The sequence below is a fragment of the Artemia sp. Qi Xiang Cuo genome, chromosome 9, assembly GCF_049724085.1.
Source record: "Artemia sp. Qi Xiang Cuo chromosome 9, ASM4972408v1, whole genome shotgun sequence".
Taxonomy (NCBI): Eukaryota; Metazoa; Arthropoda; class Branchiopoda; order Anostraca; family Artemiidae; genus Artemia; species Artemia sp. Qi Xiang Cuo.
The window spans coordinates 60,732,294-60,748,701 of NC_142802.1; the positions used below are offsets into that span (position 1 = coordinate 60,732,294).

The 16,408-nt window shown below is 33.9% G+C and overlaps 1 protein-coding gene across 4 annotated transcripts in view; it reads left to right on the forward strand.

The window, feature by feature from the left end:
• Positions 1-958: 958 nt before the first annotated feature.
• LOC148948897 (U3 small nucleolar RNA-associated protein 6 homolog) overlaps positions 959-16,408 on the forward strand; it is a 50,078-nt gene continuing 34,628 nt past the window's right edge. The window contains exon 1 of one of the 4 annotated variants that reach the window (XM_089094808.1): positions 959-1,040. The gene's annotated coding sequence lies outside the window, so the exon portion shown is untranslated. Of the gene's footprint in view, positions 1,149-16,408 lie in introns of all 4 variants that reach the window. The other 3 variants (XM_089094807.1, XM_089094809.1, XM_089094810.1) reach the window with 3 other exon arrangements.

Consider the following 16,408-nt stretch of genomic DNA (forward strand, 5'->3'; position numbering starts at 1 on the left):
GAAAAGTGATCAGAAATTAAACATAAAAAAACAAGTTTTTTAACTGAAACGAAGGAGCAACATTAAAATCAAAACGAAGAGAAATTATTACAAGTATGAAGGTGCCTCTTCTTCAATACCTTGCTCTTTAAGCAAAAGTTTGACTGTTTTTCCCAATTCTTTAAGAACGGCTTCTGAAACACAAGGATCGTTTAATTAGAATAGGAAGGGTTTTTTAAATGTGCTAAAACTTTAGCGTAAAGAGCAAGGTATTGAGGAGGGGGTAAACCCTTCATATACAGAATAATATCTGTTTGTTTTGAGTTTTAATGTTGCTCCCTACTTTCAGTTAAAAACACTCGTGTTTTTGTTTAATGAAATTTAAAAGCTAGCTAGCAAATCTTGCTAGTCATCGAATAATAAAGGCTTTTGTTGGTCTAAAATAAATTTTGAATGTCCCCTATAATAAAAATAATCCTCTATCTTTTTTAAAGTTGTCTCTGTTGTGAAAGATAATTTCAACCAGGTATAAATTACCTTATAAAGTTTGTCACAACGCCATTTTGGTCGCAACTTGTTTCAGGCCAGAAAATAAAATAAAAAGGGGCTCAGTTGGCCTTCCATCACTTTTGGCTCTTAAAAAGATCACTAAAACTCTGGATTTCTGTCCGAGTGAGACTCCAGAAATTTTGTACATGAATACCATGTCTGCATCTTTTTCCAGACCCATCATACTGATGGGCCAACTGCTGCTCCAAGCTTCAACCTTTTCTGATTAGGAAAATCGTGCCTTCAATCTTCACTCAGAATGGTCAGAAGTCAAATTTTCTACATTTTGAAGATGAATATAACCCAATTAAGCAATCTAGATGTGAGCAGCACGCAAGACACCTAGACTATACAGTGTTTCCACAGTTGTAATCATAGATTTATAATTTTAATAATACGTCTATGGTTGTAATGAATGTTTTGGTCACTAGCGTAACATCAGTCAGTGTCGATCCTGCATAACCTACAACAGCAAAAGATTTAAATAAAAAGGAACAAGTGTAAAATTTTTCGTAAGGAGATTTTTGCTATCTTGGAAGTTTGTATAGTTAGTTGACTGGAATTATTATGTCAATCACACCCTTGCTAGAGTATTGACTTTTCATGAACTTGAAAATTTGGTAGGCTAAATTTTTCGTTGTTCATATTATTGACTTATAAATAAAGTATATAGGGGGGGGGGGCTGAAATTCATTTCCGATAGAAATGATTATTATATTCGTAATCAGCATAAAAAAGGTATCAAGTGTTATATTCACTTTATGCGTAAGTCAATAATATGATTTGGTAGAAATTTACCAGTGAACATAGGCCTACCACTTGATGCCTTTTTTATGCTCTTTACAAATATAATAATCGTTTTTGTCAGAAATGAATTTTAGTCCCACCTTGGTAAAATTCTACTTTAGTTACTTTTGGCTATCTTGGAAAGGGGGTGGGTTAGGAAAATGAAACTTTCAGGGATGGATCTACATGATAAGGTATGTCTCGGGAAGGTTCTTTGAAGTACCTGCCTCCACTCCTCCCCCCCTCTATGTAATGGTAAATTACTGCACATTACTATTTGTTTTAGCTCAAATTTCATCCTATATTACTATCATAATTATAAATCATTGCTTACCTTACACAACTTCAGCTTTTAACCTTGTTCATTAAAATATATTCCAAAATCCTATTTTCATTTAACAGCCATCCCTTTAAACTTATTTACTATTAATAGCTAACATTTCTTATGGAACCCATTTGTGATGTCACAACTTTGCTTATCATAACCCCTTTAATAGTAGCATGCAGGTGCCATGGGGTAGAAGACAACTTGGTGTTGATAAGCCATTTAAACTTTATTAATTAGGGAAAGGATTTGACAAGAGATAGACCAGTAAAAAAATCCAAATTGTTTTTAGAGGACAAATCATGTTATGAGAAGATATTTTTATTTTTATAGGTCTATGCACTCATAAAGTTTCTGTTGAGTTTATTGAAACACTAGCATGGACTTTCTGTAGTTACAGACTCTCCATAAAACGTTTAAAACTGCAAAGATGTACCTTAGCCAGGGGGGGAGTTGTGCTTGGGGTGGATTTCTAAGGGGAGAATTTTCCTTCAGGAGGGAAATTTCAGAGGAGTAAATATTCTGGGGGAAATGTTACACTGGGGGGTATTGACAGAATTACTATATGAAATTCTTTTTAATTGTCTTACATTTTCTTTGCCAAATTTTTTATATGGAGATTTTCAGGGGGCTTTTTTCTGTGCGTTTTGTTTTCTGGGAAATAATTTCCACAGAAGGGGGCATTTCTGGAGTGGCCAAGAAACCGATCTATAGATTAAAGTCTTATTCCAATGAAAAAATGCTAAGGAGAATTTTTCAGGGTGAATTGTCCACAAGCAATTTTACAGAGAGGGGTGATTCTCAGCAAGGAAAGAATTGTCCAGAGGGAATTTGACAGGGGGGGGTGCACTTTACATTGGATGAAATTTCCACAGAGGAGTTCTGTGAGGGGGAGGGGTATATTTCATAGAGGGTGAGCCAGATTTAGCAGCATTATTAAAAAAAAAACACAGAAATTATGCCATATATGAAGGATTGCCCCTCCTCAATACCTTATTCTTTATGCTAAAGTTTGACTGTTTACTAAAATTGAAACACAGGGGCTTTTTAATTAGAATAGGAAGCTTTTTTAAATGTGCTAACAGCTTTAGCGTAAAGAGCAAGGTATTGAGGAGGGGCAACCCTTCATATCTGTAATAAATCTGCCAAAACTAATATGCCAATTGTGTTTTAATTTTTCATGCACTTTGAGCCAAAATCAAACCAGCATTAGTTGAAAAACGTTCAGAAATTAAATAAAAAACAAGTTTTATTAACTGAAAGTAAGGAGCAATGTTAAAACTTAAAAATGAGCAATAATTATTCGGTGTATGAAAGGGGCTGTCCCCTCCTCAACCCCTAGCTCTTTACGCTAAAGTAACGTAAAGATCAAGGCATGGAGGATGGGACAGTCCCTTTCATATATGGTATAATTGCTGTTTGTTTTAAGTTTTAATGTCACTCCTTACTTTCAGTTAAAAAAAAAACTTGTTTTTATTACTTAATCTCATAAAGACAATACTTTTGTCAGCATATGAAGATCTGTGTATATTGCAATTATATCTGTCTGGTTTATATGCAAAGTAACACAAGAGACAAAAATTAACGTACAAGAGAGTAGTGAAGAATTATGGTATACAAAGTAATATTTGGCAGGGTTAGTCACTAGTGATAAATCACTAGGGGTGGCAACATGATTGGATGATTTTCGGAGATTTGGGGAACCAAATTTTTTTGGGGGTAGCACATATATTTTTGGGGAAATCTCTGAAAATTTGGGAATAGTGCAAGCCCTGCTTGATTTCTAATCAGGAAAATCAAAATACTTAAACCAAACACTGTGGCCTCTTCCAGCGGCGCGCACGCAGCACGCCAGCGACGTTGTGACACTTCAGCAGTGGTCAACCAAGCCTCTTGTTGGAGGCGGTTGGTTGATGTGCCGGCATGGTGCTGGGGTCTAGGTAAGACACAGAGCGCTACAAATATCAGAATCGACTTTAGAGGACAAGTTATGTCATGGGAAGATGTTTCTGAAATCCCCCTCCCCCCAAACTCAAAAATTTCTAAAATTCTATTTTAGAATCTTTTTAAATATTTCTAAAGCACTAATAGATAGAGCGCTACAAATATCAGAATTGACTTTAGAGGACAAATTATGTTATGGGAAGATGTTTTTTGAAATCCCCCTTCCACCCAAACTCAAAATTTTCTAAAATTCTACTTTAGAAGCATTTAAAATATTTTTAAAGCACTAAAAGATAGAGTGTTAAAAACATCAGAATTGACTTCAGAGCACACGTTATATCACGGGAAGAGGTTTTTAAAATACCCCTTTGCCCCAAACTCAAAATTTTCTAAAATTCTACTTTAGAAGCTTTTTTAAATATTTCTAAAGCGCTAAGACATTGAGAGCTATAAACATCAGAATCGACTTTAGAGGACAATTCATGTGATGGGAAGATGTTTTTGAAATCCCCCTTTGCCCCAAACTCAAAATTTTCCAAAATTCTACTTTAGAAGCTTTTTAAATATTTCTAAAGCACTAAGACATAGAGCGCTACAAACATCAGAATCAACTTTAGAGGACAAATTATGTTATGGGAAGATGTTCTTGAAATCCCCCTTTGCCCCAAACTCAAAATTTTCCAAAATTCTACTCTAGAAGCTTTTTAAATATTTCTAAAGCACTAATAGATAGAGCGCTACAAATATCAGAATCGACTTTAGAGGACAATTTATGTCATAGGAGGATGTTTTTGAAATCCCCCTTCCCCCCAAACTCAAAATTTTCCAAAATTCTACTTTAGAAGCTTTTTAAATATCTCTAAAGCGCTAAGACATAGAGTGCTACAAACATCAGAATCAACTTTAGAGGACAAATTATGTTATGGGAAGATTTTCTTGAAATCCCCCTTAGCCCCAAACTCAAAACTTTCCAAAATTCTACTTTAGAAGCTTTTTAAATATTTCTAAAGCACTAATAAATAGAGCGCTACAAATATCAGAATCAACTTAAATATTTCTAAAGCACTAATAGATAGAGCACTACAAATATCAGAATTGACTCAGAAACTCAAAACTTTCCAAAATTCTACTTTAGAAGCTTTTTAAATATTTCTAAAGCACAAAGACATAGAGCGTCACAAATATCAGAATCAACTTTAGAGGACAATTTATGTCATGGGAAGATGTTTTTAATTTCCCCCTTCCCCCCAAACTCAAAATTTTACTTTAGAAGCTTTTTTAAATATTTATAAAGCGCTCAGACATAGAGCGCTACAAACATCAGAATCAAATTTAGAGGACAAATTATGTTACGGGAGGATGTTCTTGAAATCCCCCTTCCCCCCAAACTAAAAATTTTCCAAAATTCTAATTTAGAAGTTTTTTTTTAATATTTTTAAAGTGCTAAAGAGCGCTACAAATATCAGAATCGACTTAAATATTTCTAAAGCACTAATAGATAGAGCACTACAAATATCAGAATTGACTCAGAAACTCAAAATTTTCCAAAATTATACTTTAGAAGCTTTCTTTAATATTTGTAAAGCGCTAAGACATAGAGCGCTACAAACATCAGAATCAAATTTAGAGGACAATTTATGTCATGGGAAGATGTTTTTGAAATCCCCCTTCCCACCAAACTCAAAATTTTCCAAAATTCTACTTTAGAAGCTTTTTTAAATAATTGTAAAGTGCTAAGACATAAAGTGCTACAAGCATCAGAATCGGCTTTAGAGGACAATTTATGTTATGGGAAGATGTTTTTGAAATCCCACTCACCCCCAAACTCAAAATTTTCCAAAATTCTACTTTAGAAGCTTTTTTCAATATTTGTAAAGCGCTAAGACATAGAGCTCTACAAACATCAGAATCGACTTTAGAGGGCAATTTATGTCATGGGAAGATGTTTTTGAAATTCCCTTTCCCCCCAAACTCAAAATTTGCCAAAATTTTACTTTAGAAGCTTTTATAAATATTTCTAAAGTGCTAAGACATAGCGTAATACAAATATCAGACTTAACTTTAAATGACATTTATGTCATGGGAAGATGTTTTTGAAATCCCCCTTCCCCCCAAACTCAAAATTTTACTTTAGAAGCTTTTTTAAATATTTCTAAAGCACTAAGACACAGGGCGCTACAAACATCAGAATCAACTTTAGAGGACAAATTATATTATGGGAAGATGTTCTTGAAATGGCACTTCCCCCCAAATTCAAAATTTTCCAAAATTCTACTTTAGAAGCTTTTTTAAATATTTGTAAAGCGCTAAGACATAGAGGGCTACAAACATCAGAATCGACTTTAGAGGAAAATTTATGTCACGGGAAGAGGTTTTTGAAATCCCCCTTCCCCCCAAACTCAAAATTTTCCAAAATTCTACTTTAGAAGCTTTTTTAAATCATTTGTAAAGCGCTAAGACATAGAGTGCTACAAACATCAGAATCGAATTTAGAGGACAAATTTTGTCATGGGAAGAAGTTTTGAAATCCTCCTTCCCCCCAAACTCAAAATTTTTCAAATTTCTACTTTAGAAGCTTTTTTAAATATTTGTAAAGCGCTAAGACATAGATCGCTACAAACATCAGAATCAACTTTAGAGGAAAAGTAATGTCATGGGAAGATGTTTTGAAATCCCTCTTCCCCCCAAACTCAAAATCTTCTAAAATTCTACTCTAGAAGCTTTTTAAATATTTCTAAAGCACTAATAGATAGCACGCTACAAACATCAGAATCGACTTTAGAGGCCAAATTATGTTATGGGAAGATGTTTTTGAAATCCCCCTTTGCCCCAAACTCAAAATTTTTTAAAATTCTAGCCTTCTTTTCCATGGGGGGGGGGGTATTTTCCCCGGGGGGTAAAGTATTTGGACAGTTTGAAGTCGGAAAATAATTATTTTTAGGTAATAGGGCCACTAAAAAATTACAGAAGAATAGCGAGGTATCTGGAAATGTTGTTAACTAAAAAAAAACAAAAAAAAAAACATCCTTATATAAAGTAAATGTAATCCTTCAATTAAGTTTTTTTTTAAAAAAAATCAGTGCTGACCCGGAAGCATTACGGTTTCTGCCAAAGTTAAATTTATGCAACCTGGGACTAAACAAGCTGAATCGTTGGGTCAACCATGTAGGCTCAACACTTGGATATTTGCATCTGTTAAGAAGTGACTATTTCAGATGCAGGAAAAACGCATACTAAGTTGACCTATCTTTCCAATATATTCATAACCCAATTCACTTTTATCTTTGTTCGACTATTCCCGCCGTTTAACAATGAAACAATTTTGAAAGCCGCAATTGATATTATGAGTTATAGCTTCAGTTTGTAAATGACAATTATTGAAATATGTCTTGCAATTTTTGTGAAATAAATTTCTGTGGTGGTATCATTCAATTTTCTACTGTGGATGGCTGGTTCACACCTTTCTCTGCTAGAAAATTTCCATTTTTTGATGATTTGGCTTCAAATACCGCCTCCAAGGGAGGATTTCATGATCAACAATGTTATTTGGTGTAAAAAAAACCTTTGTGGATTGGAGCCAGTTCTGCAGAGAGGTTTGTATGTACATATGTCATTCAAACTCCACTCCTTTGGGAGAAGAAGGAGTCATTGTTGAGATAGATGAAGCCAAGTTTGGGAAGCGTAAATATAATTGTGGTCGGATTGTTGCGGGTGCTTAGGTATTTGGTGGAATAGAGCGAGGAAATGGTAATTCATTCATGGTTTCTGTGCCGGATAGAAGTAGTGCCACGTTGTTGGGAATTTTCCAAAACCGAATCCTGCCAGGGACAACAATTATCAGTGACTGTTGGAGGGCCTACGATTGCCTGGCTAGCCAGGGCTATCAGCATTACGCGTCAACCACAGCATAAATTTTGTTGACCCTGGAACAGATGCTCACACACAAAACATCGAAAGACACTGGCGTGAAGTTCGAGACAATATACCCAAATATGGCAGAAGAGAAGAACATGTGGACGGGTATCTGGCAGAGCGCTACTTAAAAAAAAAATATTCAATATCCTCGAGAATACACCATTTCATGCAAAATTTATTAAAGCTTTATAACCCCAAGTAATTTCTTTTTCAAGGGCATTATTTAGAATTTAATTTTTAAAACGTTGTAACAGAAAATTGGCAATTTAAGATGTCTAACTCCATTTGTTTTTAAAGCAAGTCAAATGTTTTTTTCCAAATAGTTTAGTGTAGCAATCTTAATTCCTGAAGATATTAGACGCTACTGAAGTGTAAATAGGGAGGGGGAGAGAGGGGGCGGAAGTAAATATTTAACTATAGAATAATTGGTACTTGTGCATTAGAAATAACCCACCACTATACAAAAAAGAAATTAAGTTTGGTTACTGTTAATGAAATAAAATGAAATAGGATGAAAATATTATCGTTTAGAAACAAATTTGGGCTATATATTTGCACATTCGGGGGTGGGGGGGTAAGTCATAGCATATATTAAATATGTAATCTAACCCAGGTACCTTTTTCCCTCCCTAAACCCAAACAAACAATAGTTTAAATATTGTAAACGCAATAAGAAATCACGCTTTGCGATCCATTTGTCTAACAAATACCCGTTTGTCTGATTTCCTTGTACAGTCTATAGCGGTGGGTTATTTATAATGCACAAGTACCGAATAATCTATATTTGTTTTGATTATTTTTTTTGGAAACCCCTTAACATTTTGAGTTGGGTAACCACATAAAACATATTCAAATAGCTTAATCCTATAATGTTGAAAAATTTTGCTTTTCTTTTTTACATCTGCAATTTAAAATATGTAAAAAAAAGCTGGAACTTATGTAAAATTTTCTTTCGAGGGTGGAAAGGTTAGCTCCAAGGGGATTTGATAGCAGGGGGAGGGCGGGGACGGTGGACAGCAACCTGCTCGCGGTGGATACCCCCCCCCACGGGAAATACCCTCACGGAAAATCCCCCCTTCCCCCCCCCAAAAAAAAAAATACCCCCGTGGAAAATAAGGCTTTTCAAATTTCAAATTATCAACCAGATTTTAGAGTATGAAGGGGGAATGGGATGAATGGTAAGAGGGATTTCAAAAACTGAATGGCGTTTAAAAATTAGTGAGTTATAGCAATGGAACCTTACAAAATAGATCTTCTGTTTAAATGAAGTACAACAAAATTGTTTTCAGCTTCAAAACTTTGCTCATTCCCAACTTATAAGGTTTTAATATATATGAAAATACATTTCCTAAATTTTGGAAATAAAACATTGATATGGCTTAAAATTCTGCTCAAATAACTGAAATTGCATTTTCAGAACTAAAGCCAGAGAAAAAGAAACTGATACCGTAACTGAAAATTAAGGTAAAATGTTGTTTTGTCAAAATTTCAATGGGTAATGGGTTTTTCAAAAACATTTTCAAAGGTTTTCAAAGGGGGATTTCAAAAACATCTTCCCATGACATAAATTGTCTTCTAAATTCGATTCTGATGTTTGTAGTGCTCTATTCTTAGCACTTTATAAATATTTAAAAAAGCTTCTAAAGTAAAATTTTGGAAAATTTTGAGTTTGCGGGGAAGTAGAATTATGGAAAATTTTGAGTTTGGGGCAAAGGGAGCTTTCAAAAACATCTTCCCATGACATAAATTGTCCTCTAAAGTCGATTCTGATGTTTGTAGTGCTCTATGTCTTAGCGCTTTACAAATATTTAAAAAAAACCTTATAAAGTAGAATTTTGGAAAATTTCGAGTTTGGCGGGAAGGGGGATTTCGAGAACATCTTCCAATAACATAATTTGTCCTATAAAGTTGATTCTTATGTTTGTAGGGCTTTATGTCTTAGCGCTTTAGAAATATTTAAAAAAGCTTCTAAAGTAGAATTGTGGAAAATTTTGAGTTTGGGGGAAAGGGGGATTTCAAAAACATCTTCCCATGACATAAATTGTCCTCTAAAGTCGATTCTGATGTTTTTAGTGCTCTATGTCTTAGCACTTTACAAATATTTAAAAAAGCCTCTAAAGTAGAATTTTGAAAAGTTTTGAGTTTGGGGCAAAGGGGATTTCAAAAACATCTTCCCATGACATAAATTGTCCTCTAAAGTCGATTCTGATGTTTGTAGCGCTCTATGTCTTAGCGCTTTACAAATATTTAAAAAAGCTTCTAAAGTAGAATTTTGGAAAATTTTGAGTTTGGGGGGAAGGGAGATTTCAAAAACATCTTCCCATAATATAATTTGTCCTCTGAAGTCGATTCTGATATTTGTAGCGCTCTATCTATTAGTGCTTTAGAAATATTTAAAAAGCTTCTAAAGTAGAGTTTTGGAAAATTTTGAGCTTGGGGCAAAGGTGGATTTCAAAAACATCTTCCCATGTCATAAATTGTCTTCTAAATTCGATTCTGATGTTTGTAGCGCTCTATGTCTTAGCACTTTATAAATATTTAAAAAAGCTTCTAAAGTAAAATTTTGGAAAATTTTGAGTTTGGGGGGAAGTAGAATTTTGGAAAATTTAGAGTTTGGGGCAAAGGGAGATTTCAAAAACATCTTCCCATGACATAACTTGTCCTCTAAAGTCGATTCTGATGTTTGTAGCGCTCTATGTCTTAGCACTTTAGAAATATTTAAAAAAGCTTCTAAAGTAAAATTTTGGAAAATTTTGAGTTTGGGGGATGGGGGGATTTCAAAAACATCTTCCTATGACATAAATTGCCCTCTAAAGTCGATTCCGATGTTTGTAGTGCTCTATTCTTAGCGCTTTACAAATATTTAAAAAAGCTTCTAAAGTAGAATTTTGGAAAGTTTTGAGTTTGGGGCAAAGGGGATTTCAAAAACATCTTCCCATGACATAAATTGTCCTCTAAAGTCGATTCTGATGTTTGTTGCGCTTTATGTCTTAGCGCTTTAGAAATATTTAAAAAGCTTCTAAAGAATAATTTTGGGAAATTTTGAGTTTTGGGCGATAGGGGATTTCAAAAACATCTCCCCATGATATAGCTTGTCCTCTAAAGTCGAGTCTGATATTTGTAGCGCTCTTTGTCTTAGCGCTTTACAAATATTAAAAAAAAAACTTCTAAAGTAGAATTTTGGAAAATTTTTAGTTTGGGGCCAAGGGGGATTTCAAAAACATCTTCCCATGACATAAATTGTCCTGCAAAGTCGATTCTGATATTTGTGGCGCTCTATGTCTTAGCGCTTTACAAATATTTAAAAAAGCTTCTAAAGTAGAATTTTGGGAAAATTTTGAGTTTAGGGCAAAGGGGGATTTCAAAAACATCTTCCCATGACATAAATTGTCCTCTAAAGTTGATTCTGATGTTTGTAGCACTCTATGTCTTAGCACTTTACAAATATTTAAAAAAAGCTTCTAAAGTAAACTTTTGGAAAATTTTGAGTTTGGGGCAAAGGGGGATTTCAAAAACATCTTCCCCTGACATAAATTGTCCTTCAAAGTCGATTCTGATATTTGTGGCGCTCTATGTCTTAGCACTTTAGAAATATATAAAAAAGCTTCTAAAGTAGAATTTTGGAAAATTTTGAGTTTAAGGCGAAAGGGGGTATCAAAAACATCTTCCCATGATATAACTTGTCCTCTGAAATCGAGGGCTCTATGTCTTAGCACTCTAGAAATATTTAAAAAAGCTTATAAAGTAGAATTTTGGAAAATTTTGAGTTTGGGTGTAAGGGGGATTTCAAAAACATCTTCCTATGACATACATTGCCCTCTAAAGTCGATTTCGATGTTTGTAGTGCTCTATTCTTAGCGCTTTACAAATATTTAAAAAATCTTCTAAAGTAGAATTTTGGAAAGTTCGGAGTTTGGGGCAAAGGGGATTTCAAAACATCTTCCCATGACATAAATTGTCCTCTAAAGTTGATTCTAAGGTTTGTAGCCCTCTATGTCTTAGCGCTTTATAAATATTTAAAAAAGCTTCTAAAGTAGAATTTTGAAAAATTCTGACTTTAGGGCAAAGAGGGATTTCAAAAACATCTTCCCATGACATAACTTGTCTTCTAAAGTCAATTCTGATGTTTTTAGCGCTCTATGTCTTAGCACTTCATAAATATTTAAAAAAGCTTCTAAAGTAAAATTTTGGAAAATTTTGAGTTTGGGGGGAAGTAGAATTTTGGGAAATTTTTGAGTTTGGGGCAAAAGGGGATTTCAAAAACATCGTCCCATGACATAGATTGTCCTCTAAAGTCGATTCTGATATTTGTTGCGCTCTATGTATTAGCACTGTAGAAATATTTAAAAAAAGCTTATGAAGTAGAATTTTGGAAAATTTTGAGTTTGGGGCAAAGGGGGATTTCAAAAACATCTTCCCATGACATAAATTGTCCTGCAAAGTCGATTCTGATATTTGTGGCGCTCTATGTCTTAGCTCTTTAGAAACATTTAAAAAAGCTTCTGAAGTATAATCTTGGGAAAATTTTGAGTATGGGGCAAATGGTGATTTCAAAAACATCTTCCCATGACATAAATTGTCCTCAAAAGTCGAGCCTGATGTTTGTAGCGCTCTATGTATTAGCACTTAACAAATATTTAAAAAATCTTCTAAAGTAGAATTTTGGAAAATTTTGAGTTTGGGGGGAAGGGAGATTTCAAGAACATCTTCCTATGACATAAATTGCCCTCTAAAGTCGATTCTGATGTTTGTAGTGCTCTATTCTTAGCGCTTTACAAATATTTAAAAAAGCTTCTAAAGTAGAATTTTGGAAAGTTTTGAGTTTGGGGCAAAGGGGATTTCAAAAACATCTTCCCATGACATAAATTGTCCTCTAAAGTCGATTCTGATGTCTGTTGCGCTTTATGTCTTAGCGCTTTACAAATATTTAAAAATATTCTAAAGTATAATTTTGGGAAATTTTTAGTTTGGTGCAGAGGAGAATTTCAAAAATATCTTCCCATGACATATCTTGTCCTCTAAAGTCGATTCTGATGTTTGTAGCGCTCTATGTCTTAGCGCTTTACAAATATTTAAAAAAAAGCTTCTAAAGTAGAATTTTGGAAAATTTTGAGTTTTGGGCAAAGGGGGATTTCAAAAACATATTCCCATGACATAAATTGTCCTGCAAAGTCGATTCTGATCTTTGTGGCGCTCTATGTCTTAGCGCTTTACAAATATTTAAAAAATCTTCTAGATTAGAATTTTTGGAAAATTTTGAGTTTAGGGCAAAGGGGGATTTCAAAAACACCTCCCCATGACATAAATTTTCCTCTAAAGTCGATTCTGATGTTTGTAGCGCTCTATGTCTTAGCGCTTTAGAAATATTTAAAAAAGCTTCTAAAGTAAAATTTTGGAAAATTTTTAGTTTAGGGAAGAGTGATTTCAAAAACATCTTCCCCTGATATAAATCGTCCTGCAAAGTCGATTCTGATATTTGTGGCGCTCTATGTCTTAGCGCTTTACAAATATTTAAAAAAGCTTCTAAATTAGAATTTTGGAAAATTTTGACTTTAGGGCAAAGGGGGATTTCAAAAACATCTTCCCATGACATAAATTGTCCTCTAAAGTCGATTCTGATGTTTGTAGCGCTCTATGTCTTAGCACTTTAGAAATATTTAAAAAAGCTTCTAAAGTAAAATTTTGGAAAATTTTGAGTTTGGGGGAAAGGGGGATTTCAAAAACATCTTCCCATGACATAAATTGCCCTCTAAAGTCGATTTCGATGTTTGTAGTGCTCTATTCTTAGCGCTTTACAAATATTTAAAAAAGCTTCTAAAGTAGAATTTTGGAAAGTTTGGAGTTTGGGGCAAAGGGGATTTCAAAACATCTTCCCATGACATAAATTGTCCTCTAAAGTCGATTCTGATGTTTGTAGCGCTCTATGTCTTAGCGCTTTACAAATATTTAAAAAAGCTTCTAAAGTATAATTTTGGAAAGTTTTGAGTTTGGGGCAAAGGGGATTTCAAAAGCATCTTCCCATGACATAAATTGTCCTCTAAAGTCGATTCTGATGTTTGTAGCGCTCTATGTCTTAGCACTTTAGAAATATTTAAAAAGCTTCTAAAGTATAATTTTTGAATGTTTTGAGTTTTGGGCAAAGGGTGATTTCAAAAACATCTTCCGATGACATAACTTGTCCTCTAAAGTCGAGTCTGATGTTTGTAGCGCTCTATGTCTTAGCACTTTACAAATATTTAAAAAAGCTTCTAGAGTAAAATTTTGGAAAATTTTGAGTTTGGGGGGAAGTAGAATTTTGGAAAATTTTGAGTTTGGGGCAAAGGGAGATTTCAAAAACATCTTCCCATGACATAAATTGTCCTCTAAATTCGAATCTGGTGTTTGTAGCGCTCTATGTCTTAGCGCTTTACAAATATTTAAAAAAAGCTTCTAAAGTAGAATTTTGGAAAATTTTGAGTTTGTGGCAAAGGGGGATTTAAAAACATCTTTCCATGACATAAATTGTCCTGAAAAGTCGATTCTGGTATTTGTGGCGCTCTATGTCTTAGCGCTTTACAAATATTTAAAAAAGCTTCTAAAGTAGAATTTTGGAAAATTTTGAGTTTAGGGCAAAGGGGGATTTCAAAAACATCTTCCCATGACATAAATTGTCCTCTAAAGTCGATTCTGATGTTTGTAGCGCACTATGTCTTAGCATTTTAGAAATATTTAAAAAAGCTTCTAAAGTAAAATTTTGGAAAATTTTGAGTTTGGGTGAAAGGGGGATTTCAAAAACATCTTCCCATGACATAAATTGCCCTCTAAAGTCGATTTCGATGTTTGTAGTGCTCTATTCTTAGCGCTTTACAAATATTTAAAAAAGCTTCTAAAGTAGAATTTTGGAAAATTTGGAGTTTGGGGGAAGGGGGATTTCAAAACATCTTCTCATAACATAAATTGTCCTCTAAAGTTGATTCTGATGTTTGTAGCGCTCTATTTCTTAACGCTTTAGAAATATTTAAAAAAGCTTCTAATGAAAGATTTTGGAAAATTCTGAGTTTGGGGGGAAGGGGGATTTCAAAAAAATCTTCCCGTAATGTAATTTGTCCTCTAAAGTCGATTCTGATGTTTGTAGCACCCTGTGTCTTAGCACTTTAGAAATATTTAAAAAAGCTTCTAAAGTAAAATTTTGGAAAATTTTGAGTTTGGGGGAAAGGGGGATTTCAAAAACATCTTCCCATGACATAAATTGCCCTTTAAAGTCGATTCCGATGTTTGTAGTGCTCTATTCTTAGCGCTTTACAAATATTTAAAAAAGCTTCTAAAGTAGAATTTTGGAAAGTTTTGAGTTTGGGGGAAGGGGGATTTCAAAACATCGTACCAAAGTATAACTTGTCCTCTTAAGTTGATTTTGATGTTTGCAGTGCTCTAAGTGTTATTTCTTTAGAAATATTTTAAAAATTTTCTAAAGTAAAATTCTAGACAGTCCTGGGTTTAGGGCGAAGGGGGATTTCAAGATCATCTTCCCATGACATAATTTGTCTTCTAAAGTCGATTCTGATGTTTGTAGCGCTCTATGTCTTAGCACTTTATAAATATTTAAAAAAGCTTCTAAAGTAAAATTTTGGAAAATTTTGAGTTTGGGGGGAAGTAGAATTTTGGAAAATTTTGAGTTTGGGGCAAAGGGAGATTTCAAAAACATCTTCCCATGACATAAATTGTCTTCTAAAGTGGATTCTGATGTTTGTAGCGCTCTATGTCTTAGCGCTTTAGAAATATTTAAAAAAAGCTTCTAAAGTAGAATTTTGGAAAATTTTGAGTTTATGGCAAAGGGGGATTTCAAAAACATCTTTCCATGACATAAATTGTCCTGCAAAGTCGATTCTGATATTTGTGGCGCTCTATGTCTTAGCGCTTTACAAATATTTAAAAAAGCTTCTAAAGTAAAATTTTGGAAAATTTTGAGTTTAGGGCAAAGGGGGATTTCAAAAACATCTTCCCATGACATAACTTGTCCTCTAAAGTCGATTCTGATGTTTGTAGCGCTCTATGTCTTAGCACTTTACAAATATTTAAAATAGCTTCTAAGGTAAAATTTTGGAAAATTTTGAGTTTGGGGGAAAGGGGGATTTCAAAAACATCTTCCCATGACATCAATTGCCCTCTAAAGTCGATTCCGATGTTTGTAGTGATCTATTCTTAGCGCTTTACAAATATTTAAAAAAAGCTTCTAAAGTAGAATTTTGGAAAGTTTTGAGTTTGGGGCAAAGGTGATTTCAAAAACATCTTCCCATGACATAAATTGTCCTCTAAAGTCGATTCTGATGTTTGTTGCGCTTTATGTCTTAGCGCTTTAGAAATATTTAAAAAGCTTATAAAGTAGAATTTTGGAAAATTTTGAGTTTGGGGGGAAGGGGGATTCCAAAAGCATCTTCCCATAACATAATTTGACCTCTGAAGTCGATTCTGATATTTGTAGCGCTCTATCTATTAGTGCTTTAGAAATATTTAAAAAGCTTCTAAATTAGAATTTTGGGAAATTTTGAGTTTGGAGCAAAGGGGAATTTCAAAAACATCTACCCATGACATAAATTGTCGTCTCCAGTCGATTCTGATGTTTGTAGCGCTCTATGTCTCAGCGCTTTACAAATATTGAAAAAAGCTTCTAATGTAGATATTTGGAAAATTTTGAGTTTGGGGGGGAAGGGGGATTTCAAAAACATCTTCCCATAACATAATTTGTCCTCTGAAGTCGATTCTGATATTTGTAGCGCTCTATCTATTAGTGCTTTAGAAATATTTAAAAATCTTCTAAATTAGAATTTTGGAAAATTTTGAGTTTGGGCAAAGGGGGACTTCAAAAACATCTTCCCATGACATAAATTGTCTTCTAAAGTCTAGTCTGATGTTTGTAGCGCTCTATGTCTTAGT